The following is a 17320-nucleotide window of genomic DNA, read 5'->3' as shown; positions in this document are numbered from 1 at the left end:
GGATCAAACCCGCGTCCTCATGGATACTAGTTGGGTTTGTTACCACTGAGCTATGATGGGAACTCCCACTAAATGCTTTTTTGGACTGAAGCTAGTTTTTGCTAGATTTTTTTGTCACAACCAAAAGAACATGACCTATACACCCCCCCCCGCCAAAAAAACTAATTAGTTTATCTTCTCTAAAAATGGCACTAATTGCAATAGTTTTTAAATTGTCCATCTTGATAAACAGACAGTGAGCTGCATGAGCACTTCCAGAGCAGGAAAACCACGCCTTTTCCCCAGCTCCTCAACCTGTAAATGGCAATCGGTTGGTGTATTAGTTTTGAATCATTGCTGTAACAAACTGCCAAAAACTTAGTGCTTAAAACAAAACAAGTTTATTATCTTCCAGTTCTGGAAGTCAGAAACGTAAAATGAGCCACTCTGAGTTCAAAGGCAAGGTGTTGGCAGGGCTGGTTCCTTCAGAAGGTTCTGAGGGGAGAATCTCTTCCCTGGCCTTTGTCAGCTCCTAGGGCCACCTGCACTCCTTGGCTCATGGCTCCTTCCTCAGAGCAATCTTCCTCAGAGCACTCCAACCTTTTGCTTTTGTGGTCATGTTCCCTACTGCTCATTCTGTTCCTCCTGCCTTCCTTGGCTAAGAACTCTTATGATTGGATCCATCTGTTTCATCCAGAGTCATTGCCTCATCTCAAGGTCTTTAACTCAGCTACATCTACAAAGTCCTCTTCATCATGGAAGGGAACATATCCATGGGTTCCAGGGATTGCGATGTGGGCATCTTTAAGGGCCATTATTCAGCTTAGCAGAGCTGTGCGCTAAAAGCATTGGTAGAAAGAAAGTATGTGGAATATATGCAGTCTTCCCAATGACCGATGTTATAAGCACCTTCAATATCGAGGAAGGCTGAGGATTACAGCTGAGACAAAGAAGAATATAGCCAAGTCCTCCTTGTGAGCTTGGGGGTCCTCACTGCCATTTTCCCCATGTGAACTCCTCTTTTAAGTATTGCCTTTGTCCAATGTATGTTATTTGTGGTTCTCTACAGAAACATGAATTTCTAGCATTTGACAAAAAAGACATTTGGGGACCCAAAGGTATTTCCCTTTAAATCATGCTCTTTACTTGGATCTAAGCATCCTGGGGGAGGGCATCACAGATTCGACTTGCAGGGGGGAAATAGCCATGCTCTGGGCGAGCCAAGGCAGCTAGTTTTTGAGATGCTGCCGAGGACTGACAAGACTGTTCCTGAATGTCTGACACAAGCTGATGCTGACTCATCCATCAGACTGCACGACTTAGAGAGAAACACATTGTGATATATGTCAATCAGTTCCGTTCCCATTTCTTCCCTAGCTGATCTCCAATCGCCTATCGGGTTAAGAAAACCAAGATAAAATTCACCAATTATTAAGAGTATTATCTACCATCTATTGATGTTGGGCAAATGTATAGTTATGCACATGTGGTAGTTAGTATCACACTAGCTGCTCTAACAAATAAACTCCACATTTTAGTGGCTTAATACAATAAAAGCTCCTTTTCCACTCACAATGGCAGGGTATGGAGTTTGGTTCTCCTCCATGCAGCCAAATAGAGACACAAGTTGATTCTGTCAAATGGATTTCTCATTTCCTAGAGCCTCAGAGACTTTATGAACAGCCAGCAGGTGGGAAAAATCATGGAGGTTCACCTCTGGGAGCTGTTTATGTACCTGGCACCCATAACTTTCACTCATTAGCTGGTGAGCTTGGCCACATCAACTAAGGGCCTCTGAGTCTCAATTTACCATCGGTGAAATGGAGATAATGCCAGGCTGTGGCACCCTCTCCCAAAGCAACCATGGAGAAGTGGAAATGTGGCAGCAAGATGGAAAGCCTTGGCTCTGGAGCCAGACTGCCATGGGCCAGACACAGGCCAGGCGGGTCCCTGGCCAAGTGACCTTGGCTGAGAGACTCAGCTCATCTGCGTCTCTAGTATCCAACCAGCACCCCCCACCCCGCCCCTGTAAAATGGGGATAATAACAGCCACCATTAGGATGTAAGAAACATAAGGACAGGGATCCTTGTCTATTTGTTTACAGTTGTACCCCCAGCACCTAGGACTATATGTCTGCTACACTGTCAGCATCCAACAAGTATTTGTTGAATGAATGAATGAATGAATAATGGTCCCTATCACACAGGGCTGCAGTGTGATTTTTTTTTTTTTTAGGCAAGAAATAGATTAAGATAAGATGGTTGTGAGAGATGCAAGTGGGAAGGAAAGGAGCTCTGCCTGCAGTGTGATTTAAATGAGATTATACCTGTGAAGGCCACAGAACGATACTGGCCCATAGTGTGTGTGTGTGTATATGTATATATATGTGTGTGTGTGTATATATATATATATGTATATATATGTGTGTGTGTGTATATGTGTGTGTGTGTATGTGTGTGTGTGTGTGTGTGTATATGAAATACTGGATTACAACACTGTCAATAAGCTCTGTCCAAATGAGGGATTACTAACTGAATACTTACAGCAATAGCCTCAGGTTTGATTCGCCGGCCGCAGGTGGAGAGTCAAGGCATTCACCAGGACTGCCTCTTCCTCCTCAGCCTGCTCTCCATGCCATGGTTTTCTGTTGTCCCACTGACAAGGCATGACAGGAACCTGCTGGTCTCACCGTGCTTACCTCCCTGGGTTTCTCCTCCCAGCCAGGTATACACATTTAAACCCCTTGCTGAGCATCCATGGTGGTTCCTGGGCAGCTCTCTCTCGGACGCAGTGCATCTGTGTCTCCATAGGTCTCTGCGGCTTTGCTCAGCAACATGGGCCATCTGGGGAAGCTTTCAGCACCAAGACTGCCCGGAGAGGCCAGATGTACCACTCAAGTCTTAACTGTTAAGGACAGTCCAGGTAGTGATGGATGTGGCCATTCAACTTCCATTCTACCCTCTCTCTAGTGGCTGCAGATGTTGTAAAGCTAAAGAGTCTACTTCTCGGACTCCCCAAGGTTCAGCATGTCATTTGGATTTGCCCGCTCAGATGCACAACATTTGAAAGGCCGCAGTGAGGCAGAGACTATGCTTCTGCTGCTGCTTCCAGCGAGAGTTACCATAACAATATTTGATTTTTCTATAGCATAGTTAGCAGATGTCCAGAGAAGGGAGTCACTAGCTTTGTGGAGGATGCACAAGAGGCAGGATGCAGGGCACCATTTTGCTAGTGGATCCAGAAGTGGCATAGCTCTGGAGCTAATGGCTCCGATGGCAAACCTCCTGATCCATGAATCACAGGAAGGTAGTATGACCAGGAGCCAGCACTTGGTAGGGCAGCTCCTCAATTCCCCACTTCCTGAGCCTGACAGGAGCCGTTCCTCAGGTGGATCAATTCTGCATTGCTCTTCTGGAAGTCATTCCTGGAGCCCAGTCCTAGCTCTTTCAGTCCTTTTCTAAGCACTGAATATCCTGTAAATTGCTTTCTTCTTAAAACAGCAATTTGTGTTTTCTGCCACTGAGCCATGACTAACGGATCCTCCTCTCCCATTATCAGTCCTGATTTTCAGCCGAAGCCCCAGACTGTCCTACTTCAGTCTTCCCAGCGCCTTAGGGGTGGAAGATACAACCCAGACCTAAGCCAGTGAAAGACCCAAGCTCTTCTCACATAGTCATCGCTTCAAGGGTGACAGCCTTGTGACCCAAGCCTCCCCCAGAAAGAGTGAATCTCAGGAAAGTTTTCTGGGAATGCTAAGAATAAAGACTCTTAACTCTTTTCTGCCAGATTTGAAGCTAGCAGGATGTGAGCCTGAAAAACGGAAGCAGGCATCTTGTATCCATGAGAAGAAACCCATGGAGGATAAGTTCTCCAAAGAGAAGGCTAAGCCAAGAAACGGAGAATAAGAAATCACATCTGTGATTGAGTTCAAATAACCAGCAGCACCTAAAGTAAGATTAACCTTTACATGATTAAGGTATATAAGCCAAGAGGGTTTCACTAATTTCTGTCATTTTTTCTATAAGCCAGCCTGGGTTACATTATCCATCATTTGCAATTAAAAACTCCTTCTCATCATTCTACCCAATAGAGTAGTTTATGTTGTAGGCCTATCTCTGCTTCTAGAAGTAAAGGTTAGTGCAAAGGTTTGCTGAACCAATTATGTGCACAGAACGTGCAGAACCTGCAGCCAGAGACCACTTTACTCCCCTCTCTACCTCGGGGATGCCCGGAGCCCCTTTCCTCCTAACATCTGAGAGCGAGCATCCTGGGACAAGTCCTCAGAAACCACGAGTCCAGAAAGACCTTGTCTGTATAACTCACCCCGCTAGCTCAGGCTTCTGCTGGAAAGGAGAGTGTGTTTGTTTGTCACTTATTATAATTGATTTGTTTCTCCCTAACCGTGCACTCAATCTCGATTCCCTTGGCTGTAGACAGCAAATCTGGGGCCCAGAGCTCCAGGAAGTCTATTATGAGCTGCACATAATTTGTCATGTGAGGGAGCATGGATTTTGGTGGCCATGGAGATGATGAGTGGTTTGGGAAGAGTGAGTGCAGTAACTGGGGTAGTTTTGTCTGGAGAAGAGAAGTTTGAAGGAGTCATAAAGGGGTCAGGAAGGAATGTAAGAGAAATATGCAGAACCCAGTGGCCTTTCCACAATGCTGGAGGCAGGGTCTCCCTAGCAAAAGTCACAGCCGCCCAAACTTGCCACCATGGCACTTTTGCAGTGACCACTGTTTCTAGGCATAGTCTGGGATTCAAAGCGTATCAGATATAAGAGGATTCTTCTTTGTAAGGGACTAGATGAAAGCAAAATTGTGGAAGAGCCAATATTAGGCCCCAGTGGCCTACAACCTCCCCCAGATACCCATGGAGTCTTCTCCTGCCTGGTATCCTCTGCTGTCTTCTCTTCAAAGGCAACCTCTGGGTCTAGATCTCAACTATTCCCGGATCAGATCAATCATCTTTGTTTCCAGTGATGCTCACACAAGAAAACAATAAGGGAGTTCCCATCGTGGTTCAGCAGAAACGAATCTGACTAGCATCCATGAGGATGCAGGTTCAATCCCTGGCTTTGCTTAGTGGGTTAAGGATCTGGCATTGCTATGAGCTGTGGTGTAGACCGCAGATGCAGCTCAGATCTGGCATTACTGTGGCTGTACTGTAGGCCAGCAGCTACAGCTCTGATTTAACCCCTATGCTGGGAACCTCCATATGCTGTGGGCGTGGCCCTAAAAAGACAAATAACAAACAAACAAAAAATCCCAACATCAATATGGTTCACTCAAGCACACCAACATCTGCCAACATACTTTATACGTGGTCCCTTCTCCTTTGTGGGCCAGACTCCAAAGACCACCTAGGAAGGAGTTTTCAGACTATAAACACAGGAAAGATTTGAGGCGAGTTCTCAAATTACATCACCACTCTACAAGTGGCTTACGCCACAGGGAAGAATCTAGTGCCTCTTCAAAAATAGTTAAAATGAAATAAGCATTCCTGAAGCAATAGCCAATGCAGTCTTATGTTTATCTAGCATTGGATAATCACTCCAAACTTAGACTTACACATTCATCTCCCTTAATATTTTCTGGAGCTCAGAAGGTCTGCACACAAGTAATTATATTAGCTCCACCGTACAGACAAGGAGATGTCAGAGCACAGAGATGTCCAATGACTTGCTCAAGGTCAAATGGCCATGATGAGATGAAATCAGAACCAAACTCAGATCACTCACGATTTAACCAGGCATATTCTTCATCCTCGTCTAAAGCAGAAGTGGTCCATTCTCCTACAAGATACACAGACATCTGCAAATTCGCCACAGGAGCATCCACCATAATTTGAATTGGTGGCATCTATTTATGACTGATTGTTTTGAAGTACATAAGAAAACATACCAGTTTAACATATCAGAGATGATCAGGAAATCCAACTTTCTCGTCATGGTGTTATCAAGAATTCAGGAATAAGCTAGGCAGAAAATAGACATCTCAAACTTGAGATTACCCGTCATAGCATTGGCTTGAGCAGAAATATCCAGATGTTTTTACAGCATCTTTGGAAAACAGCAGTGACCATCCCTTACTTTAATGGTGGGATAACCAAAGCCAAGCCACACTGAAATCTGAAGACATCGCAACAGACATGCCATCCTCCTGAATTTGCAATCTTGGGAAAACTGCGAATGGTGACACTCTCATAAAAGCCACCAGGACACAGGCCACCGTAAGGAGTCTCAGAGGTAAGGACAGAAAAGGCTATGACTCGCAGATAAGAGACCCAACTGGAAAACAAGAACAGCACTGTGAGATTTGACCAGCTGCAATATCCTTGCCCTCGCGGCGGCTTGCATCACTCAGGGAGGGCTTCAGGTGAGCTGCCTTTATTTAAGATGCACAGGGACATCCTATAGATGTGCTGAATGAACAGGCTTGACAGCCCTCTTACTTTCCCTCTTCCCTTGCTTTCAATATTGAGATTGAGGCATTGCCTGTTAGGTATTCTTCCTGCAGGAGGGAGCAGAATACTATAAGATGCATTTGTGAGCAGGCTAAATCATGATTGACAAAACAAAATTTGTTAATACAATGGTTTGAGGCACTTGACAGAAATTTTTGTCAACGGTGTAGATTAAGGGATTCAAAAAAAAATGAAATTTGCAGATAAAAGGGCTTTGATGTTTCTCATGAAAAGCATGTTGTTGACAGACTGGATCAGAGTGAAAAAGGTGCATTTTCTCAAGGCACAGGTTTTAAGTCTTTGACAAAACACGTATTAGTCCCTCTGTTTTTGTTCATTTGTCATATACGCTACTGGCCTTGCCTTTAGCCACACAAAAGGCTCAGGTACGAGTCCAAACAGTGTGACAACAACCTTAAGAAAATTTCAAATTGGTCCTATGCAGTCATGAGGTAGGGTCACGTCATTTTTTCAAAGTGCTTATTGACAAGTTCCCAAACACCTTATTTTCTCTTATTCTAGTAAATCTTCCAAGAATGAGGGTCTTTCTCATTTAGAAAAGATCTTCTGGTCTCAGTCAGGGCCGTTTTAGTCATAATCAGCAGAGGACAAAAAAGGCTTACAATAAGCCCATGGTTCTTAAAGTCTGGTCTCTGAACCAGCAGCATCGGCCTCTCCTGGAAACTGCTTGAACTCCTAAGTTTTTATTTTTATTTTTTATAGAGTAAGAGAATTAAATGATTTTTACTTTTTCCATTCTAGCTGGTTTACTGAACTGTAAGTTTTTAGTCAATACCCTAGACCTGCATCTAGGTGGGGCACAGCTATCTCTCTCTTTTTTTTTTTTTTTTTTTTTTTTTTTTGGCTTTTTTAGGGCCACACTGTTGGCACATGGAGGTTCCTAGGCCATGAGTAGCATCAGAGCCTTAGCCGCCAACCTACACCACGGCCACAGCAATACCAGATCCTAGCTGCATCTGCCACCTAGGCCATAGCTTGCAGCAATGCCAGATCCCTCAACCCACTGAGCAAGGCCAGGGTTCCTGACCCATATCCTCATGGATGCTAGTCAGTTCTTACACCGCTGAGCCGCAAAGAGACCTTCAGCGATCTGTATGTTAACAAGCTCTGAGAACCAGTGGCTTGAGCAAGAGCCAAAAATAAAGAGATTAGCTCAGATAACTGAAAAGTTCATGGATATAGGAAGCTTCAAAAAGGACTGGATCCAGGTGTTCACACAACGTCATGAAATGCCAGCACCGATTTCTCTTCTCTCGTCTAGAATGGCTGAAATCTTAGATAATATCCCCCTTCGTGGTGGTGAGATGGCAAGAGATGCTGGCCTGTATCTCAGCTTCTTGACTCTCACACAAGAGAAAGTATGCTTTCCCCCAATAGCTTCAACAGAAGTCCCAGCATGGAGTCCATTTGCCCTGATGGGTCCAGCCCAGGCCTTGTGCCCTTCCCTGAACTTACCATAGTAGCCTGAGGATGTCAAACTCGGAGTGGACAGTCATGGTTTACACGCAGGAGAGATCTGAACTCTAAAGCCATGGAGAAAGAGGGGGGTGGGAGGGTGGCTGTCCACCTAAAATCCAGTGGGGATAGAGGAAAACAAGCGAATGGATACTAGCCAGACAAAAACAAAATAACCACGAGTCCTTGATCTTCTAATAAGTTCCAGATTAAGGGAAGGGTAGCTTCCCTAATCCGCACATATTACATTTGTGTTACTCTAAACACTAAAGGTGGAATCCCCACCCCTTTCATTCCCCTCGCTTCCTTAGGCCCTCTCTGGCTTCTTAGTTAAGGCAAAGAATGGAAAATTTTGTTTGTTTGTTTGATTTGGTTTTTTTTGTCTTTCTAGAGCTGCACCCGCAGCATATGGAGGTTCCCAGGCGAGGGGTCGAATCCAAACTGTAGCCACAGGCCTACACCGTAGCCACAGCAACGCCAGATCCAAGCTACGCCTGGGACCTACACCACAGCTCACAGCCGCACCGGATCCTTAACCCACGGAGCGAGGCCAGGGATCAAACCCACAACCTCATGGTTCCTAGTCGGGTTCGTTAACCACTGAACTACGACGGGAACTCCTAGAAAATTAGTTCTTAATGATGCAGTTCATAAAAGCTGCTGGCAAAGTACTTGGGAGAGATGTCTTGTCGAATGCCTCTGATAACACTCTTCCTAGTCTAACTTGCTGTTTGTTTGAACCCTGTCCTCTACACGGGGACAGAGGTCATATCCGACCCCTCCCTGTATCTTCAATGCTTCGCACAAAATCTGGCCCTTAGCAAGGCCTACGTATCTCTAAATAAAGAAACTTCCTAAAGAAGTTTGGATGATGGGGAGGAGTCTAGAAAAGGTTTCCCTAAGGAGCTAAGAGCGGAGCGCTAGGTACAGCTCTACACAGATGGGGGTGGGGGGGAGGGAGTGGCCGTCTTTGATGGTGCTGCCTCCCCCGGTAGAGCTTTTTATTTCCCATCGTTCACAGAGGAATTTATTTAGCAAAGGAATAAAGAACTCATGTACACAGGTTGGCTTTCATCTTCAAACCAACCCTGAAACTTTGAGCTGTCATAGTTGTGCCACCTCAGCAGTCCAAATTCAGTGTTTTACAAAAAAAAAAAAAAGAGAAGAAAGGAAAACTTTATCCATTCCCTGTACCATCATCTCTATAGAGAACAAGAAAACGTTGTCCCTTTTTGGAACAAATGGAAATGCTCAGTGAGTAATCTTGTTCTAGGTTGAGAAATACTATCAAGAACAAATGTCTTGTCAAATGCCTCTTATACCACTGTTCCTAGACTCACTCGCTATTTGTTTGGGCCCTGCCCTCTGCACCGTGATCTCCCCAAGGACAGGGGTTGTGTTTAATTACTCCTTGTATCTTCAATGCTGCACACAAAATCTGGCTGCACACAAAGTCAAAGCTGTGTATACATATGTCACACTGAATCAAATGTAAGGAATGTCCTGTATCCCATATTTCCTTTCTACCATTAAGTAGCCGCACAGCAGTACGCGCTGGGCTGTTCTCTGTTTTCTATACAAAACATCTGTTCCCTCATCACTCATCAGGGTATTGACAAAATGGGCAGTTTTAAGGACTACCTAATAATGCCAACCTTTCTCTCTTCTGCAGTCTGGTTATGTAAGGATGACCTTGAGACGTGTTTACACCCAACTCCCTCACATGGCCACTAGAGGGAAGCAGAGAACACAATGATAGCTCCAGGGCCATTTTGTCCAGCCTTTGTCTTCAGCTCTCCAGTTCCCTCAACTGTCCTAGCCTTCATCCTTTTGTTAACTTTGGCTTGATGGCTGTAAGTTTCATTATGGGACAGCCTGGTTTGTTTTGCAGCAAGGAAAACCATTCCTTTCTTTGTTCTGACTTTTAATGTGATTCCTCGGAAAAATAATTTCGTGAGCAAGCCAAATTACTCAAAGTTTATAAGATGCATTTTTTTTTTTTAATATACGGCCTTTCCCTTGAAATAAAATAAAATCTTATCTACCTACATTAGGCTACAGCCTTCCCTTATAAGTGCGTTTCTATAAGATCTTAACCAAGCTGTTCTGTCACTCCCTCTAGCCTCCATTCTTCTCCTGATCCAAAATCCAGTCTGGGAAAAAGCTCCCATTGGAAGGATAATTAAAGTAGATGAACAACTCCTTCAGTCTCAGTTAATCCCAGTAAGCCTAATTCAGCTTCTATAGATGGAGGGATAAGTATGTTCTCCCATCAGAGTCATTCATAGCTGGACTGCAGCCTACACCAATAAATCACTCCCTAGATAAATGCAAGGTCATGGAGACCAAGTTTCTACATAAGTAAGATTTAATTTGGTCTAGCTTCGACCCAATTGCACAGGTCAAGCAACTGCTGGGGGTGAAAAAAAAAAGGCTTGTTAGAGCTAAATTTCAGGAAGAACCAACACCTTGAACTCTTGCCTCCATGTAAAACTTCTCTTCAAGATGCAAAAAAGTGCCTTTAATTTGACATGCAAATCCTAAGAGTCTTTTAAAGAAAACTTTAGCAGCAACTCTTAAAATCAATGACTCCACTTTTAGAAATTATTATACTCATTGCAGCATTACTTATTATAGCAGATAATTGGAAACAACCTAAATGTCTATCGATAAACTATTATTTAGATATATTTTCATACTATGAATACCATACAGCTAAAGAAAAAAAGAAAGAAAGAATGAGGTAGATCCATAATTAATGATAGGAAAGAATGGCTCAGAAATATTATTAGCAATGTACTAAAAAACTAAAAATATAATTTTGGAGTTTTAAAAATTAGATGTGTATGTACATAAATTAAGATGAAAACAGCCTACATTTACAAGGTCTGGAAGGACTTACAACTGATTTGGGGGAGCAGTGTGGTCCTGAGAGAGGAGTGAGAAAGTGGACATTTCACAGCACTCTGCCACCACTTGCGCAACTACTTTTTTTTTTATTAAGTCTAAAAATTTGCTTATGCAATTGGGCCCAAATGAGCCAATGTCACTTGTGAGTCTTTATTAACTGAAGCTGCATTTATTTAAGGCTCTGTTTAGCACGTGGTCGTCATAACCCAAGGACGAAATACTAGTTTTACGTTTTCGCTCTTCAAAGGTTTTTGGAAACTACCAGAACTCTGCTAGCCTGAACAAACAGGGACATAAAGAACTGGAATACACATCGTTCTCCAACGGAGGGTAAACAAACATCCTCCTATGTTAACTCTGCCCAAAGTCATATATTAACAATACAGTGTGGACGCTAGGAAGAGAGCTGAGAGTTTTGCTCAATGCCCCTCATTCGCAAATGAAGAAAGGGAGGCCCTGCGAGGCCATGGCACAGCCCCCGCCTGTAAGTGTGCGGCCAAATGCTCTGGACTCTCTGGCCACCTCACAGAATGGCCGTGTCCTTTATCATCTAAAACCAGGATACGCGTGAGGGTGAAAGGTGGCACCATTCTGGGCCAGGAGTTGTAAATCAGGATGGTCCTGAGCAAAGGGGACAGGCAAGCAGGGTACTCTTCCCCTTCGAGCACGCTCAGTTCCAAAGAAATGCAGCTGTGACGTCTGGAGCCCCACCACTGCCCACCTCCCAGGGCACGACCCTGACGAGGGCCTTCCCTTCCAGCTCCCCTCGCAGAAGTCGCCCAAAGTGCCCTGATGCCCAGCTATTTCAGCTGACTATGCATCAGCCACCATCTTCCTGGCTTCTCAGAAGGAAGAAGCTATGTGGTCCATCATTTAATCAGTCCCGGGAGAAGTCAAACCAAGACAGGACAAGGGTTCTTCTCCAACGCTCCCTCCGTGGCTCTCGGAGCCCTTGTGAGATGACACAGGCATCCAGCTCCAGCTTTTCGGCCAGGTTTAGCAGTGAAGATATGGACACCCCATTAAATGTGACGTGCAGTTAAACATGCAATATTTGGGGTGTACCACCTACACTAAAAAAAAAAAAAAAAAAAAATTCCCTGTTTATCTGAAAGAGAGACACTGAACTGGGTGTCGTGCATTTTATCACCCCGCGACTTACCTCACTCTGCCTCACTTTTCTGAAGGTCCAAAACACGCCAGAGACGGGCTGGGCTTTTGAAACTACTGATTGGTGTCAGGAAGAGGGAAGCCACAAAGGAACACATAGAAAAACTATCTGAGATATTTCCTCATACCATTCCGGGAGGCACCCTAGGCTAGTAATCAAAGCAAATTTCTCTTTGGCCTCCTGAGCAGGAAATAGAGGCGAAAAGAGAAGAGCCAATTTTGCTGGTCAGTCTGTCTGCTGAGGAGGCATCCTGACAAACCTTTTGCCACCTGCCCTGTTCACCTAGGTCTCCCCCCCACTGGCCTGCTTCCTTGATCCCCCCTTGGCCCCCAGGCCGGCCGTGCCCTCCATAGCTCCCTGGACCACATCGCCCACCTGTGGCTTTGCTCAGGCTCCTACACCTTCCCAGATGCTCTTCTCATCTCAGCCTGACAAAAACCTACTTATCTTTTAAGTCAGCTGCAAGAGCACCTCACCCCGCATAGCCCCTCCTTAGCTCCCTCATTTGCCTTATTTTTTTCACATCACTGTTAAGTGCCTGACCTGGCATGCCGTTGTTTTTGTTTTCTTGTTTGTTGCCTGTCTCCCCTGCTCTTAAGGGAAGCTGCACAAGGTCAAGAGCTCTGCTGGGCTCGACCACCACCGTGTCACCAATACCTAGAAGAGCGTCTGGTAGCTGTGTGGCTGGAGACTGAATGGATGGAAAGTCATCTCCACTTGGAAGACTCTACTCACCACCCTCAGGAAAAACTGATGACTTTCTCCTTTGCAAATTCCACCAGCCATGGGTCCTCTTCATCTAGGCATCCATTGAAATAAATTATTATTGGGCACCAATCATATGCAAAGAATTTGACACATCACCTAACTTAGTTATTTACGCATTTATCTCTGCTTTAATGAATGAAATTCTTGAGGACAGAAAATGGCTTAAATACCTATTTAATGGTCCCAACAATTAGAATAGTGTTAGAGGTGCTTATTAAATGGGTTCATTTAAATCACTAGATATTTGGGGACAGGTAGAAAAAGAGACATCATGTGTTCCCTTTATTTATAATTGAGACAGTACATTTTTAATTATTTTTATCATATACATTTTTTAATTTAAATATCTAATTTGGGGCGAGTTCCCATTATGGCTCAGCAGCAATGAACCTGACTAGTATCCATGAGAATGCGGATTCGACCCCTGGCCTCACTCAGTGGCTTAAGGATCCAGTGTTGCCGTGAGCTGTGGTGTAGGTTGCAGGTGTGGCCTGGACCTGGTGTTGCTGTGGCTGTGGTGGAGGCCAGCAGCTGTAGCTCTGATTCGACCCCTAGCCTGGGAACTTTCATATGCTGCAAGTTGCAGGTGCAGCCTTAAAAAGCAAAATAAATACATAAATGTCTAATTTGGACAAGTCTGTAGATAAAGAGGCAGTTTCACACTTTGCAGGCAGAGGTGCACATCGAGAGCCTTTCCCGAGGCTGGTCTGGCTTTCGCTGTAAAGAGAGTCTGACAGTATGGGGTCCTTTGACATGGCACTTCCTCCCCAAGGAAGCTGTGCTGAGGAAGGAAAAAGTGCACAGAGGAGGTTCATGCCATCAGCGTTTATAATAATTTGTGGTCAGATACAACATGATTTAACAGTCAATGTGAAACTGCAGTCATGAAAAATCATTTGTTAGAATAGTGAAGAATGTCAAAAGATTTTCAAGGTCTGTATTAGTGGAAGAGCATGGCAAAGGCAGCATTCCCAGTTTGGTTTTGATAAGGAAAAAGAACACACACACACACACACACACACACACACACACACACAAGAGTGGAGTATATAGTCAGAGTGTTTATTTGTTTTTTGTCTTTTTAAGGCCGAATTCGAGGGATATGGAGGTTCCTGGGGCTAGGGGTCAAATCTGAGCTGTAGCCTCTGGCCTGCACCACAACCACAGCAACACCAGATGCAAGCCACATCTTTGGCCTACACCACAGCTCACGGCAAAGCTGGATCCTTAGCCCACTGAACGAGGCCAGGGATCGAACCTGCGTCCTCATGGATGCTAGTCAGATTCATTTCCTCTGAGTCACGACAGGAGCTCCCTGAAATGTTATCAGTATTTAAATTTGGATGTAGGATTACAGCTGCTTCTAATTTTCTTCAGTTTTTGAGTGTTTTTATTTAATATTTCAAAGTGCTTACAATAAAAATGTGTATTACATCCAACACCAAGTGTGAACTCAAATGTAAACTGTGGACTTCAGGTGATAACGTGTCAATGTTGGTCCATCGATTGTAACAAATGTACTTCTGGTGCTGGATATTGATAATGGGGGAGGCTGTGTGCTTTGTTTGGGGGGCGGTGAGGGTACAGGGGTATGTGCGACCTCCCTGTTTTCTGCTCACTTCTGCTGTGAACTTAAACAAGAAAGCCTATAGTACATGGATTCTTTTGATAATAAGAAAAACTAGAACTAACTAAAAGGAAAACAAAACGAAACACCTGTCTTGAGAACTGGAGAAAATCAAAGATGGAATGAGTTACTTGAGGATTCAAGATAAGTCAGCTGAGCAGAGGGAAGACAGCCTAACCCTCAGAACTTTGAAAGTCTGGGTGGATCTGCTGGCCTGCTCCCTGGTCCCCACCAGGAAAGCAGCCACAGACATCCTGAGAGAAGGGAAAGTTCTGGAGAGAAGAGAGAATATTTGGTCACAGGCACACACACAGGCACACGTAAAAGCAAGTTCTCGTCTTCCACTAAGCCCGCCTCTTTACTCACATGCACAAAGGAAAAACTATCCTAAAACCTTTCTCTGGCTTCCCTACTAGAAAATCTAGAAGTTCCCTTGTGGCGCAGCGGGTTAAGGATCCAGCATTGTCACTGCAGCAGCTTGGGTCGCTGCTGCACAAGTTCAAGGCTCAGCTACCAAAAAAGAAAAAGAGAAAATCGAACTCAGGGAATCCTATGCCTCCCAGAAGCCTGATCAGGAAAGTACACTGGGGAGTTTCACGCTTTGTTTTTAGGAGTCCATAACACATCTATTAAATGTGGAGTCTTTTGAGAGGTTTTTTTTTTTGGAGGGGAGGGGTGTTCTGATGGGATCTGGAAATTATTGCACCATTGAGAATTTGCCCCCTTGAGACTAACCAAGAAAGTTTCAGCTTCTAATTAAAACAAAGCAGGGATGATCAATTCTGGGAGCCCCAGAAGAAAAGAGAAGACTTCTGAGCAACCATTAGCCATAGATGGTTTAAAGATGCCTTTTCCCCTCCCATTTATGTCTATAACCTTCTTGCTCCAAATCATGGGCACTGAAACCCTCCAGGATCGGTTTCCCAGTGGAAATTATTAACAGTCCCCCGACGCAGCCGTTCACACTGTCACTGGGAAACACTCAGACACGCCATTAAAGGCACTTGGTTATATAAGGAGGTTCTGTGAGGCCTGAGTATTCTGGGAAGCGGAGAAGGCGTACCTCCTAAGTGTTCTTAGGAGGATGCGAGAAAATGAGGCAGGACAAAAAACGCACACAGCTGGTGTACCTGTTGAGTGTGGTTGTGAACAGAGTTGTTATTGTTATACCGACATCATAATTAAAGGATGGGGATGAAATCTGGATGAAAGACTGACGACATAGGTGCTGGGCCACTACCTAACTCTGTGTCCAGGTGTGTTTCCTCCATCCTTGGTGGATCTCAGTTTACTATGAAATCGGTGTGTTATGCTACGGGCTGTCTGTTCCCAAATCCAACTTAGCATCAGATTTTTAAAATCACAGATTGCAAGATCAGACCCCAACCATTCTACATTGGAATTTCTGGGGACTGGACTCCCCAGAACTGCATGTCTTTAAAGAGCCCCAGGTGTTTTGACTTGGACACAGTCAGTCAACAAAAACGAGTCTGGACACTGCTGTTTTATAGGGATCACGGGCCTTTTCCACTTCTAATGGCTCCTAAATCAAAAGGATCAAAGGGACGCCCAAAGGACCACTGTGGGTAGACATGTGATCATCCAAAGCTGTATGGATTTTTAAGTGAGGAAATACTGAATACGGCCTGAGGTGATAGACAAGGTAGAGACTGGGGGGGCACATTACAAAGCTTAGATCCGGGGTTCACAGAAAATAAATCTGCAGGAGGACCGCTGGACTAGAATGTTGCCCTTTCTGTAATATTTACAACATACTCAAGTCTTTTGGGTGGTGAAAAATACCGACCTGCACTGGAACTTTGTGCGTGTGTAAAAATACAGTCACCAGAATTTTACAAACATCCAGGTATGTTAATGTCAAATTCATGCAGAAAAAGGGCTTACCTGAAATTAACATAAAAATATAAAACTTCAATCCATAATCAACACCTATGAACAGCTATTCAGATTAACCATTCTCATTCAAGATGATATCACAATAAGGATTCAGAGCAAGTCTTTGAATATTAATTACCTTGAATAATTCGATTCAAGAAAGAATTTTGCATGAATATACGTTACCACCATAACTAACTGCAAACTAAGAATTAATAGGACTAAACAGAGCTCAAATCCTCAAGAAAGGCCTGATTGGTCCCAAGGGCTACATCTCCCCCATGGCAGTGGGGAAGGGGATGCTCTTGCCTGAGGGGGACCTCATCCCAGCAGCGTTTAGTCACTGCACATTCCAGCTCACGGCCCTTAAAACCTTGGTGGCGGAGAACTTAATATTCTTCCTATAGTTTTACCTCAAAGAAGAAACAGTTAACTTTTAAAAGCCATTACACTATGGAGGGGATATGCTCTATTGAAAGAAAAGAAAACCAGCAAAGGGGGATTGTAATAACTGACCACAGTCCAAATGAGGACATAGGCTACCTCTCTTTCCATGTTTTCAGGATTGGGAACACCATCTTGGGTCTTTGGTATTGCTCTTTTGGCTCAGTTTCTTGGGTATGAATGAGACTCACTGGCATTAAACCTCTGCCATGCTGGTTGACTCTGCTCAGCCAGATAAACATGAAATGCTCACGTGTATCTCCCCTTGGATCTACGGAAAGTCGTCTTGGAAATAAAGGAAGAACTGGACGATTGAACTGTTTTTTTCGTGTCGAGTTCAGCGGCTGCATTCAGTTATTAATTAATAATATTTCTTGCTCACTTCCATATGTTAGAAATTATTCTAGGTTAAAGAGATACAGAAATGAAAAGAAGTCCATTCCTGCTAACCTTACAGCCTAGTTGCATTTAAGAGAAAGTGACAGATAAACAGATAAGGTGATTTTAAATAGCTATAACTTTCATAAAAGAAATAAACAGGATGTTTCCAAGGATGAATTGGAGAGGGCCACTTGAGACAAATGG

The 17320-nt window shown here is 44.2% G+C and overlaps 1 long non-coding RNA gene across 1 annotated transcript; it reads right to left on the bottom strand.

Moving 5' to 3' along the window:
• LOC110260958 lies at positions 10660-12972 on the bottom strand. Its single transcript, XR_002344606.1, has 3 exons — positions 12736-12972; positions 11992-12056; positions 10660-11902 (listed from the first exon to the last, which is right to left on the bottom strand). It is a non-coding gene; the product is annotated as an uncharacterized LOC110260958 (long non-coding RNA).

Source organism: Sus scrofa, chromosome 6 (genome assembly GCF_000003025.6).
Source record: "Sus scrofa isolate TJ Tabasco breed Duroc chromosome 6, Sscrofa11.1, whole genome shotgun sequence".
Classification (NCBI taxonomy): Eukaryota; Metazoa; Chordata; class Mammalia; order Artiodactyla; family Suidae; genus Sus; species Sus scrofa.
Note: the sequence above shows the minus strand (reverse complement) of the source record. Positions and strands in the feature narration are given on the sequence as shown.